Source organism: Molossus molossus, unplaced genomic scaffold (assembly GCF_014108415.1).
Source record: "Molossus molossus isolate mMolMol1 unplaced genomic scaffold, mMolMol1.p scaffold_m16_p_10, whole genome shotgun sequence".
In the NCBI taxonomy this organism is placed as follows: Eukaryota; Metazoa; Chordata; class Mammalia; order Chiroptera; family Molossidae; genus Molossus; species Molossus molossus.
Genome location: NW_023425345.1, coordinates 71,186,287 through 71,199,929, shown reverse-complemented (window position 1 = coordinate 71,199,929; position 13,643 = coordinate 71,186,287). Strand labels below are relative to the sequence as shown.

The 13,643-nt window shown below is 33.0% G+C and overlaps 1 pseudogene; it reads right to left on the bottom strand.

The window, feature by feature from the left end:
- Nucleotides 1-8,105, bottom strand: part of LOC118623739 — a 46,149-nt pseudogene extending 38,044 nt beyond the window's left edge.
- Between the last annotated feature and the right edge of the window lie 5,538 nt (nt 8,106-13,643).

Here is a 13,643-nt window from a genome sequence, read left to right as displayed (position 1 = left end):
GCAGTTTTTATCTACAGATTTTTTTTCATGTATGGCTCATCACATTTTTGTTGTTGTTTAAAATTGGACTTTTTAATATAATGTGGCATAGACTTTTCACATAATTTATAATTTTGGGAAATCTTTCATTTTTATCACACAGTGGTATATGTTATGAATATAATTTTCTTTCACATGTATGAATTGTTTTCTCAGTAAACAAAACAACATTGTTGCAGAATTATGTTATTTGAAACCTTCCTTTTCCAGTTAATTTTTTTGGAACCATGAGTGCAGTTTTTTTGTGTGGAGAATGAAATGTATGCCAACAACTATAAGATAAATTCAAAAAGAATTTATTTATAATAATATTATTTAACATTTATATACATTTAATGTGAAGACTATACTCATGTATTAAATCATAACATTAATTATTCATGGAAAATTTGGCTATCATAAAAACTAAATGTGTCCAAGCTTAAAATTCCTCAGAGGTCACTTGGGAACACAGTATTTGGCTAATTTCTTTATATCCTTACTGTATACTAATTTATTTAATTTTAGTAACAGTTCTTTAGGTGCTTAAATTTGTGTTTATTGCCTATGGCTCCTACTGTGCAGAGGTTGTTTTTTTTTTTAATTCAATATTTTATTTTTTATTTTGTCAACATAGATGATTTATTCATATCTATTCTAATCAAGATAACTTTCCAACCATGTATTAAACTACTATTCATTCTACCATTTCCTACTTTAAAGTATCTAGCACTTATTTTCGAATAGTGTTTTATTTGATTTCTTAATTGGTAGAATAGTACTTAGCTTTATGGCTAATTATGCATTTCTTTCTAATTTATGAATAGGACATGTTTTCTGATTTTACTTAAACACACACACACACACCACTTTCCAAATTAAAAACAAAACAAAACACGTATTTCACATTTTTTCCTAAAATATAAATAAACAACTCATTCTGAATTAAAATAAAGTAACACAAAACAAAATGTCTTCCATTTTCAAGGTATCAGCAGCTCATTTTATATGTGTAATTTGGACAAAAATAACTACTTATATTAAGTGAATGCAACTGAAGGTGTTTGCTCATAAACACTTGCTCATAGTATCAAACAACTGAATTAAATAATGCATTTCTATGCAGTTAAGAAAATGTGTTCATGTAAAAGGAAAGAAACATCACAGAAAGGCAGAGTGTCTGGGTAGTAAACTTAGGGCACATAAAAAGTATAATAAAGTGTCTGTATTTGGATCTAATATTTGTAACCTAAAAAGCTTTTTAGAAGTTTAAGGTGGTATAAATAAGATTTAAAAAAAGAAGAAAAAAAAAAAAGAAAAGAAAAATGAGAGCTAAACTCTGTTGTGAGGGACAATAGTAAAACCAAATAAAAATTCACATTATACAATTTTAATGTTATCAGCTGCAGGGTTTCCACTTATATACCTCACACCCAGCATAAGTCTACTAAAAAAAATGTAGGAATATACTTCTTTTCAAATCTCTCTGGTCTTAATGAGATGTTTTTCATGCCTTGGAGCCTTCATTGTACAGAAGACTGTTCCCTTCTAGGAGACAGAAATTACTGTGTATTTATAGTTCTAATAAGAAGGGTATACTGAAAAATGTTAGTGTTTTTCCTATTGTTCAGTGGATTCATGCAAGTTTTATTCACCCCTCAATTTTTACTTTGGCTTTCCTTGCTTTAGACTCCTAACTCACTGTTCACTTAATTAGCTGTGGCTTAGTCCTTACTCTGAGACTAGGAGAGCACTTATCCAGACACTTCTAAAATTGCTCTGGTGGTAAACCATAATGCTGTTCAGTAAAGAACTGTGTGTGGGAATTATTCTTATCTAGCAGGAATGGAAGTCATGGGTACCTCTTGATGCTTTCAGCTTCTGTATGTAAAGTAAACAGCACGTGTGGCATTCGTCTTTTTACCTGGTGTTGCCAACCTAAGGCTAAAAAAGATAATGTATATTTACAAAATGTTACATGTTAAAAGACAAAATTTTAACATAATTATTTTAATGTCATTTTAGACAAATTCATAAAATGATATTTAATTCTTCATACTGCATTTGAAATATCTTAAAAATAAAATTGAAGTAGTGTAAATGTGCTGTGTTAATTTATGAAGATGCAAACACATAGAACTTGACATAACTTTAATTAAATGTCTGCTAAAACAGGAAGAAAGAAAACATTATTTTGAAGGAATGCAGGATAGTAGGGGAGTCAAGAAGGATCAGTAATAAATTCAGATTTGATTCAGAGGTGGATTAAGACTATAAAGTGGAAGCCAAGAGATTAGAGACATAGGAAGTTTTGGATTAAGATGGACATAGAGCAGAAGATACAAGAAGCAGAGAGTAGGCAAAAGGTTACCAGATATATCAAGCCTGAAACAAATTAATGAATAGAATAAAAGAAGTACAGGTTGAGTGGAAGCATGTAGGTATATCCTGAGTAAAAGCAAATTTAACTGTGTGGATGCAGAGGCAGAAAGTAGAACAGCAAGGTCAGTAGTTTTTAGCAAGAGCTAGTATGGATCTGTGGTTGATCATTGGTCTTTAGCCTCAAGGTAGTAGTTGTAATAATTTCTGTACTCTATTCTTTTATTCTGAATTGTTAAATTTGACCTGATATTAGGCAATCCCCATTTACTCAAACAATCAAGCTTTTAGTATGTCCCTTAGAGTACTTGACCTACAGCTGTCCTTATAAATACACATTTATGAAATTCATGGCATTTTGCATATCATTTCCCTCATGTTGAAATCTTGCAGGCATACTGACAATTTAAGGCTCTGCAATGTAAAACCTACATTCAACATCATACTCAATGGATGGTGTTGCCTCAAAAAATTAAAAATTGAACTGCCATTTGACCCAGTGATCCCACTTCTAGGAATATACCCTAAGAAGCCTGAAACACCAATCAGAAAGAATATATGTACCCCTATGTTCATGGCAGCAGTATTTACAATTGCTAAGATCTGGAAACAGACCAAGTGTCCATCAATAGATCAGTGGATATAAAAGCCCTGATACCACACACAATGGAACACTATGCAGCTGTGAGAAAAAAGATCTCTTATTCTTTGAGATGACATGGAGGGACCTGGAGAGTATTATGTCAAGCAAAAAAAGCCAATAATCAGAGAAAGACAAATACCACATGATCTCACTTATTTGTGGAATATAATAAACAAAATAAGCTGATGAACAAATAGACCCAGAGACATAGAAAGGAGTATGGTTTAGACTGACAAACCTGAGAGGAGGCAGGGCAGGGGGGAGGGATGAGATAAAACAAAGAACTTATATGCATATATACATAAGCAATGGACATAAGACAATAATTCTGTGAGTTGGGGGGAGGGGTTCGGGAGGAGGGTGTCTAGGGGGGGAAAGGAGAAACATCTGTAACAAAAATAATTTTTAATAAAAAAAGAAAAAAGGCTCTGCAAAGTCCTGCTGCAAACAAATCTGATTATAATGTATAATAACTCAGACTTTCTGAGTGTTCATTCACCTATTTTTTACTTCTAGTGGAATAAAATTTCACATCTAACCCAACACACTTTGAGAAATGCTGCTTTAATCATTCTGTTGTGTTTATAACAACCCATCAAATGCTTGAAAAAAGTTTTACTGTTATTAGATCTGCCACTCTCTAGGCTTCAAATTCCAATTTCCTTAACTCCTTCATTAGTATAGTGAAAATGGGGGGGGGGGGGGGCTGTCATAAAAACAAGAGCTCACATTTTTATTGTAATGCAAACTCATTAAGTCAACAAAGGCCATTATTTATAATCACTGTGCCATGTTATCCTATTCTGGGAGAGAAAAAAAAGATAGTGATGAATGTCTCATGTAGTAATTGTGAGGATTAATTAAAATAAAATAATATATATGAAAGCACTTATTTTTGTTTCTATCTTACAAAAGTCATTTTATATATTTTATTTCTGATCCAATTTTCCTAATTTTATAAAATCTATCCTATGTTAATAATTTGATAAATGGACAAATAAGTGTACATAAGGAAGCCTAAAGAAAGGCTATTTATAATGACAGAGTATATAAAAAATAACATGTAGCCAATGAAAAACTATGTTTATTATTTTTAAGCAATGTATTTAGATAATTCTGGCTGGACATGTAACATAAAGTACTTTCCCTCCTTTTTGCTATCTGTATTTGCTTAATTTTAATAAAATTATCATGAATTACTTGTATAAGTTTTAAAATAATGAAAATCAGTTGGTACAGTACAAAAACTAAATCTTTTCTTTGAATTTTTAAGAACATTTTGAATCTTTGTAAATCATTCTAAAGAAATTCTTGATTTAAACTTGATTTAAATAAAATGCTTCAAATTTGGATTAGCCATGAAAAGTGCATGTTTTCCCACAGCATACCTGATCCTGTGTCTATTTTTGTTCTCTCTTAAGTACAAATGACAAGATAAATAATAGATATATTCAGAAAAAAAATGTCCCAGAGCATTCCCAATAACAGTTATAACATTTGCTATATTAACATTTTGTAAATCAACTGAAGACATTTTGCTGATAGCAACTGGAGCATAATTCTGTTCCATGAAATTAGGTCACTGAAATTTCAAGCAGGACTTGATTATTGGAACCTCTCTAGCACTTTTCAGTAGTCCAAATAGACTGTAAATGTGCAAGCAGAACTAGGCTTTGGCACTAATTATGTTCTGCTTTGTGTAGCATAGCCTTATTTAATATTCTCAGTGCCATAGTAAATCTTACCACAATTTAGGCTGCCTGTTGAGATTTAGCCAAGAAGAACCCTGAATGAGAAAAGCTACTAATAACTCAAACATAATTTGAATGTAATAGCATGTTATGGGTAAAACTGCAGAATCAGAAAGTATTCATCCAAAAACATCAAGGGGCATGAAAACACCAGGTGCCTATGTCTCTTAATGCTCATGAATTCTTACAGGAGAGAGAGGTTACTTTTTGTGACTTGTCTTTTTCTGCTTAACCCAAGTCATATTAACATTTGGGAGAATGGAAATGCAGGTTGAAAACAAAATCAAACAATTATATATCCTACAAAAATATATATTATTCCTATAGCTGTTAAAGTTTAATTTACATTGCTAATAATCTTAACTGAGTCTCCAAAGTTTTTTAAATATAGACTCTGTATTAGTACCCTAGAAATGTAAGAATGGTGTATCAGAGACAGGGATAAACAAGACTGGCAGAGTCTGAATGTGCACTGTAAGGGTGGATAAAGAAAGAATGGACTAGTGATCAAATAAAGGTATAGCAAACACTGAAACCAGAGGAGCAGGAGGAGATGATAAATTACAGTAGAAGGCCTGATCACAGTAAGTTCTTAAAGAATTCAGGGACTAATTATTTCCCCATAAATCAAAGTAAGTTAAAAAGCTAATCATTGTATTTGTTATTATTATTAAAAGATAAAATAGTTTCTATTGTTAAAAGTACTGTCAAAAATAAATATCTACCAAAGATAGCTTATGTAGATTACTAATGGCATTGATTTACAAATCTTCAAATGTCTAACACTAAGGTAATATATTTAAAATTTATTATCTTCTGTTGTCTAGAATGCTCCCTCATTATAGAATATCAGAGAATCTCTTAAATACAATTGTGTTATAAATTTACATAACTTAAAAGCAAAGAGTTCTTATGTATAAAAGGTGAGAAAACATGGCATATTCTAATTTCTGCTTTATAATGAAAAATATGTTTTTTCACATCATTATAGTTACACTTAAAGTGAAAAATCACAATTTCAAATAATAGACAAGTAAGAGATTTAAGACATCACTGAGCACAATCTCCCACATAATTCAAAATCTCTGTTTATCCTTGGACAACAACATTCAGCAAAAAATTTACAAGACAGCACATTGTTGATGAAAGGTCTTATAAATTGTTTTCCTTTTTATTGAATTTATTTGGGTGACAGTGGTTAGCAAAAGTATACAGGTTTCACATGCACAATTCTACAATACATCATTTGTACACTGTATTGTGTGTTCACCACCCCAAGTCAAGTCTCCATCCATCACCATTTATCCCCTCCATATCCTCCCTGCACTTCCCCCCACCCTCCCTCCATATCTGGGGCAATCATCATACTATTCTACCACACTGTTTTCCATGTCTATCAGTTTTTTCTTTTTCTTTCTTTCTTTTTTTTTCTGCTCAATCCCTCCACACCCTCAGCTGTTTTTTGTTTTGTTTTGTTTTTACCCTTTGAAAGGGATTTAGTGTTAGCATAGGTTTCAGAATATCCTTAATGGATTTCTTAAAGGATGATTTCAAGTCCTTTACACGTTGGTGGTGAAGCCAAAAGTCTTATAAGTTTGATTAGTTGACAGTCGATCCACACTGACCCACCTAACTAACCCCATGTGTTATGACCAGTTAATTTACCAAGGCATGAAGGGTTATTCCTGGAAATTCAGCGACAACACAGTTATTGGACCAATAAAACATAGTATTTTTAATATATTAATCTTGTAAACCAAAAGTATAAATAAATGTTATAGGCTATCTGAACCCAGGGCCATTTTCTAAGAATGGACATTTTTGACAGAACCAAATATTAAGGAACATTTGGCATGAAACAAATATGCTCATGGATGTTTTTAATAGTATCAAATATCAAGAACCTTTTGGTATGGACCAAATGTCCTGCATGGATAAGTTGAATTGAAAAGCTTAAAGCCCTTAGAATTCTCTTGGCTTTTTTAGATACTCGAACATTATGTCTGCAGGTTAGAAGATTTATTCTTTACCTTTGAAATCTAAAAGCTTTATACTAAGTCTCAGAGTTGACCAGTTGGGTTATTTTCTATATTCAGTTGAGCTTCTATAGTGTTAGATTCAGCTCCTTTCTGTTACTATAAAGTTTTCTTAGATTACAGTTTTAAATAACAGCAATATTCCATTATTTACTTCTTCAATGAACTCTAATACTACAAATCTTACTCTTCCTGCATTTTCACTACTTCCAGTACAATTCTCGTTTCCATTTCTACTCATTTCTTTCTGGTCATTTTTACTTTTTTTCTTTATGACATTCTCTACATTCACTTTCCTTCTGCCTTTCTTTGATGTCCTTTATTAATTTACCATTTGAGTCTTTTCTACTTTAGGCACCTTCTAATCTATTATTTATTTCTGAGTTAGTTTTGTCTTTTTCATAATTTCTTTGCTGAGTTCATTCAAATAATCTCTTCCTGTTTTGTAATTTGTAAATTTCTGATTCAGGGTGTTTTCATATCATTAACCTCTTGTTCAAGTATCTTTAATTCTCCGTGGACTGCTGACTTACAATTTTCCTTTCATCAGTTTTTTTGGTGAGGCATATGGATTTTGCTCAGTTGAAATTCTTCAGTTGTATAAAAATTGTTTCTTGAATTTCTGCAATAACTTTGTATGCATTTGTTTTTCCTAATTTCACTTTTAACATTTTCAGGCATTTTACAAGGTGTACAGTTTAACGGTACCCTTTCTGTCAGAATAGCAGGTCGGTCACTTTGGTGGTCCTTCTTGTTTTGGTACTGGTGTGATTGATCGGAAGTCTTATTTAATGGATTTATTTTGACTTGGGAGGATCTTTAAAAAATGTCCTTATTTCTTCCTGTTCCTCAATATCCCAATTCCAAAAGGCACTTCTCCCTTTATTTTTATCTTTCTGGCCTAGTATCCATGTGTTTCAAAGTATAAACTTGAAATTGCAGCTGGCTCTTCCAATTGTGGCCTTCCTTCTAAAGCATCACTGCCCCTCTGGATCCACTGTTACTCTGGGGCGTATTCCCTGTAGCCTGCATTCCACGCCACATGCTTATATGTTTAGTGTGTTCAGACGTTCTGGTGGCAGTTTCTGATCAAACTTGGGCCCTTTCAGTAACTCCCCTCTTCTGCCTCCTGCACCTACGGTTCGGCCTACCTTCGATAAAGAAAGGGCTGTGCGAAAGCTGACCGCACCCGGACCGGCCAACGGAGGTTCCTCACACCTCCCTCGTACTTGTGATGGGCGTTCCGCCCACCGTTTTCACAGCCGGAGCCATTTCCATGACGGACCCTCGCGAGACTTGGGTGTTACCGCGACCGCCTTGGCCATAGCGTAGCTGAACCCTGTGGAAGCTTCTGTGTCAGCAAACGTTTCATCTTCTTCTGCGCAGGTGCGGAGATGACTCAGTTTGCAGCGGGGAGGACGAGCCTCTAACTCGCTCGCGCGTAGAACCCGCCGCCTGCGGGTCTTCCTTCAGCCTCCACCTGCACTGTGGTTGAAGGGCCCGTTTCCAGTTTCACGGCGGAAACCCCGCGACTGCGAACCAGAACGTTTAGGCTGGGATTTGCTGCTCTGTCCTCTTTTTACTCAGAGTTCTTCTGAAGTTTGTCGTTTTCTTCATCTTACGCTGAGAGTGTATTTCCCATGAAGAATTACTTTCCTCTGGTATTGTTTGTACTGTCTGGAGAGGAACTAGGAGGGAGCCAGCGTTGTCTGTCTCCGTTCAGCATGCTCTTCTTTCTTCTATAACTGGCATTAAAAACTAGTTGTATCCTCCCTAATGAAGATTAAAACGTTAATTCTTCTAAATGCACATGCTTTTGGGAGATTCTAAAGGATCAAGTGATTCTTATTTTTTAAAATGTAATGTCGGAAACAGCCCAGGAAGTGATCTCTACCAAGGAAGGCATTTGGAATGCAATTTAATATTTCTTTAGTGCTACTTTCCAGACACAGTTTGGAAGTGCTTTCAGAATTAATTTCTACTCCTCATTTTAAAATGCCCTCAATCTTTTCAGTTATACCCTATCTTTGGCACTCAGTGATAATACTCTGCTTGAGCTTACCACTGTTTTCATTATGTGCAACTATTATCATAAAATTGAGTTCGGTCTCAAAGGATACGGTTTTTCTGTCCTTCAGTCTATTATTCATAGAATTGTTTTTCTGATACAGAAGACAATTTTAATAGAATAATTTAAAATATTTTGGAAAATCAAGATGACTATTTTGAAGAAGGAAACACTAATTTAGATGCATAATGCTAGTGCTTGTGCTTAAGCTTAGAAAGTATTCTCCTTACCTTACAGTTTCAATTCTCCTGTGGGTAGCAAACATGTGTTGAATATCCATGAACATAATAGCATATCCAGTTCATCCTTTCTATCTCATTTTATATGTCAAATAATAAATGGAGTTCAGCCAGTTATTTTTGTTTTAACCTCTATAGTACTTTTACAAATGCATTGTTATTGTAATTGGAATCTATTTTAAATATAAAATTGTATTAGCTCAAATATATATTTCATTAAAATTTTAAGCTGGTACATGGATAACTACACATTCTATTTTTTTTAAAGGAGAAACATAACTTATATGTATGTACTGTATGTGTAACCAATGGATATAGACAACAAAGCTGGGGACTAGGCGGGGGTGGGGGGATTGGGAGGAGGGTGTCAATGGGGGGAAAAAAACAAAACAAAAATAAATTAATAAAATCTGTAACAAAAATAAATTAATAAAAATAATTTTTAAAAAATCAATTTTTATGATTTAATAATTCTTAGCATTGTGTTCCTATGAGAATCTTTACTGCCCTAATTAAATATCTCCTCTCATTCATATTTGCTTACTTGGAAATATATTGTTCTTTTCTATTTGTGCATTTGTGCCTCTAATGTATGTGGCAATTTCCTCCGACATAAAATAATGAAAAATAAGGAATACCAAAAGTAGTGCAGTGGTAATCAAAATATAAGTTTTTTATGGTTATGATTTTCTTTTGTGTCTCATTATTTCCACAACATTATTTTGTGATAAAAGAACATTGATTTTAATTTTCCTCAAATTAAATATTTTTTAAAAAGTTATCTCATTCCTTGTATGTTCTGTTTAGAATACAATTGTCTGCTGTCTTAAATGTGAAACCCATGATTCTCATTCAAAATGAAGACAGACTAAAGTAAGCAATCTATACTTCTGATCATTTATCTTGTGTTAACTCTTTCAAATTCCCATGCACTACAAAAGCAGTTTGCATCTCACACTCTCAAAGTGGAGAATGGAGGTAGCATTCTGCCATTGAGAAAAACAAAAAACAAAAGGATTTGCTCATGTTAGGATACTTATATAAGGAACCTTTTTGTGTCTGGTAATTATTTTTTTTTCAAATAAGCATTATACCCTCAGATAATAAGATAGGCTAAAGTGATGGTTATCAAGATATACTGATTATTTAAAATTGTTGATTGCAATTCTCAGGTTATAATTGCTACTCTTGATGCTAAAGAGGAGCCAAGGCCTGGAACATGGAACTTTGCACATTTTGCATTCCAGTGAAGCAGGGTCTGTCACATTGTAAAACTTGGCAGATACTTTCAGAGATTTAAAATGTGTACAAATTTCCTTGTTCTTTGCTTTTGTTTTCCCTAATATAGCAAATACATTCTTTTTTTTTTTTTTCAAGTAAACCAGAAGATATTTAATATTATTTTAGGAAATTAATTTCTTCAGGTTTTATTGGTACAGGTAATATTTGTTTGCATCAAATATCATAGAGCATATTTACTTAGAAAAATAAACCTGTTCATCTAATGGAAAGTTCCTAGTTTCACACTGATAAACAATCATTATTCCAATTAGATCCCACTAAATGTAGTATAATCTCAAGTAATGTTCTTTTTATTAAAAAAATGTAAAATCAAATTACTTCTTCTGCAGAATTTATGTTATATAAAGGCCTTGGCATGTGGATTAATTTTTTTCCCTCTTTTGGACTTTAATTAGAAAATCACATGTTTTTATGAGACCATTGGAATATGTTTACAGTTCCTAATTTTCTCACTGGGAAGGTTTTAAAATTAGCTAAAATGTTATCCATAGTACTATTTTCCCACACAGGAAACTAGAATTTCCAAATATTCATCTTTCAAAATGTTAAAGGGTTATTTAAGAAAAAATGTAATTAAAGTGAATGAAAATTTTGGCTGGGGAGTAATCATGTACATGTAAAGTGATAGTGTGTATGCGTGTGTGTGTGCGTGTGTGTGTGTGTGTGTGTGTGTGTTAGAGAGAGAGAAGAGAGGGGAGGGGAGAGGAGAAGGGAGGAGAGGGGAGGAGAGGAGAAAGAAAGTTAATTGTGAATGTGGTGGGGGAGAGAGAAAAGAAAACCAGAGCAGGTGAATCTCTTACTCCCCTACTCCCTGACACAGGATTTAGAATATTCCTGGATTTAGACAAATAGATATGAGTTTAGAGAAATGCTGGGTTATAGTCTTGAAAACAATGTCAAATATTATTTTCACTTTCTTATTTGGAAAAGCAATATAGACTAACCTATTATAACAGATAGATAGATGATAGATAGATAGATAGATAGATAGATAGATAGATAGATAGATAGATAGATAGATAGATAGATAGATAGATAGATAGATAAATATGATCTAAACTATTTTTAAAAATAATGTACTGTGAAGTAAATACATGTAAAACATTAACATAAATTCATTGTTTTTATTAGCAAATTTATAGATAATTATAGCATAGAGAAATTTCTAATTATAAGGGAGGCTATATTACTGTAGGCTATTTTCTGTCTTTTTAAAACCCATGGCAAACAGAGAAAGACAAATACATTATGATGTCACTTATATGTGGAAACTATTATAAAAAATTTATAGATGCAGAGAACACATTGGTGGGTGCCAGAACCATGGGGTAGGAGTTGGGTGAAATGGGTGAAGGGGGTCAAAGGTAAAAATTTTCAGTTATAAAATGTCTTGGGAATGTAATATACAGCACGGTGACTATGGTTAATACTGTATTGTAAACTTGAAATGTGCTAAGTGTTTAAATCTTTGAAGTTCTCACCACAAGAAAAACAATTTTGTGTGATGGTGGATATTAACTAGAATTTTGTGCTTATCATTTCACAATTATGTTGTACACCTGAAAGTACTATCATGTTATATGCCAGTTGTATCTCAATTTAAAAAATAAAATTAAAGCTATTAAACTGTCATTCCAATTTGGCCACCTCTTTCAGGTATCATTTATATAGTATGTTTGGTTTTCTATATACACAGGTTGCAAGCTTTCCAAAAGTATAGGTGGTTTGAAAGAGTGTTAAGACAAGACAAGATGGAACATTTGACTATATTCCCTTGAAAATGAAAGTGATTTATCTTTGAGTTGTGACCTTCTTGCAGTACCCTAATAAATTCTTACTCAAGAAGGCCCTCTGTTTCTGAAGGTGTCATATACAAGCAGTACAGGGAGCACCTGGGAGCCTGTGAGAAATATAGAATCTCAAGACTCACTTTAGAATTACTGAATTAGAAGAAAACAGTAAGATCCTCTAGTGATTTATAGGCACTTAGAGTTTATAAAAACAATTGTCCTAAAACTCAGTGATTTCTAAAATATAAAGATCAACCATTATGTTTGGTGTAAATGATAACCTTGGTTTTAGTAAACTGTTTACTCTTGCCTATTGTACAAGATGACCTCAAATCATAATCATTCTTAATGCAATTACACATAAAATTTGAATTTTGCTGTTCCAGATCATAACAGCTGATGAAAAGACCATTACTGGTTTTAAAAAAGAGACTTTCCAGCTCCTTACCCTAATTAAATGAAAATTATAGTCACAGATTTAAGCTGTGGGGATTCAGGTAGACATATTATGTTCAACAGTTCTCCAAATAATTCTGGGAAACTGTAAATGTTGGGCAAAATTAAGTGAATCCTTAGCAAAAAAAATTTCCAATATTTGCAGCACATACATTTCAGTTTAGCAAGATGACAGATATATCTCCTGTGCTTTATAACATCCAGTATACAAATTTTTAAGTAGAGCAAGAAAGAATAGAAAAAGAAAAGGAAAAAACAAAACCAAAAAAAGCCGATAAGAAATGAGCACGTTTAAGCCATTCTTTCCTCTTGTAAATGTAAAATTCCTGTTGAGAATTTAATTTCTTTTGTTATTATTACATAGAGTGAGTTAATAGGAGCTAATATCTTTCTAGGAGATGCATAGAAGACTCAGTAGTACAAAGCCTTTTGTCAATTTGATTCACCTACAGTGTAAAGTATAGGTAACTGCCTGATTAGTAAAAGTTGGTTATCTCTGAAGCTGCTTCCCTGCACAATCTTGCCAAAACAGAGCCTGAGAGGAAGGGTTCCCGGTGGTTATTCACCAAAGAACTGTTACCAAGTTCAGTCTAGTGTTTCCTGCTGCAACTGTCTCCTTACTCATTGCATGAGCATCTAGTATACATGACTACTGTACATAAACAGTAATATAAAAGAAAAAAAAAAGAGTAGCTTATTCAGCAGAGAAATTAAAAAGGCATCAAGAGGCAACATGTCATGCAGGCATATGAGATTTATGGGTTTGTAGGTAAGACTGGCTCTTATTAACCAGGTGTGTGTTCTTTACATTATAACTCTTTGAGCTTCAATTATCTGATGAAGAGCATGAAGTATATCATTGTTTCTTAACTTTATCTGCACATATTTGTCTGAAAAACTCTAAAAATCATCCATATATTATTCTCAGGCACAACCCAGGTACAAATTTTTATTTATTAAG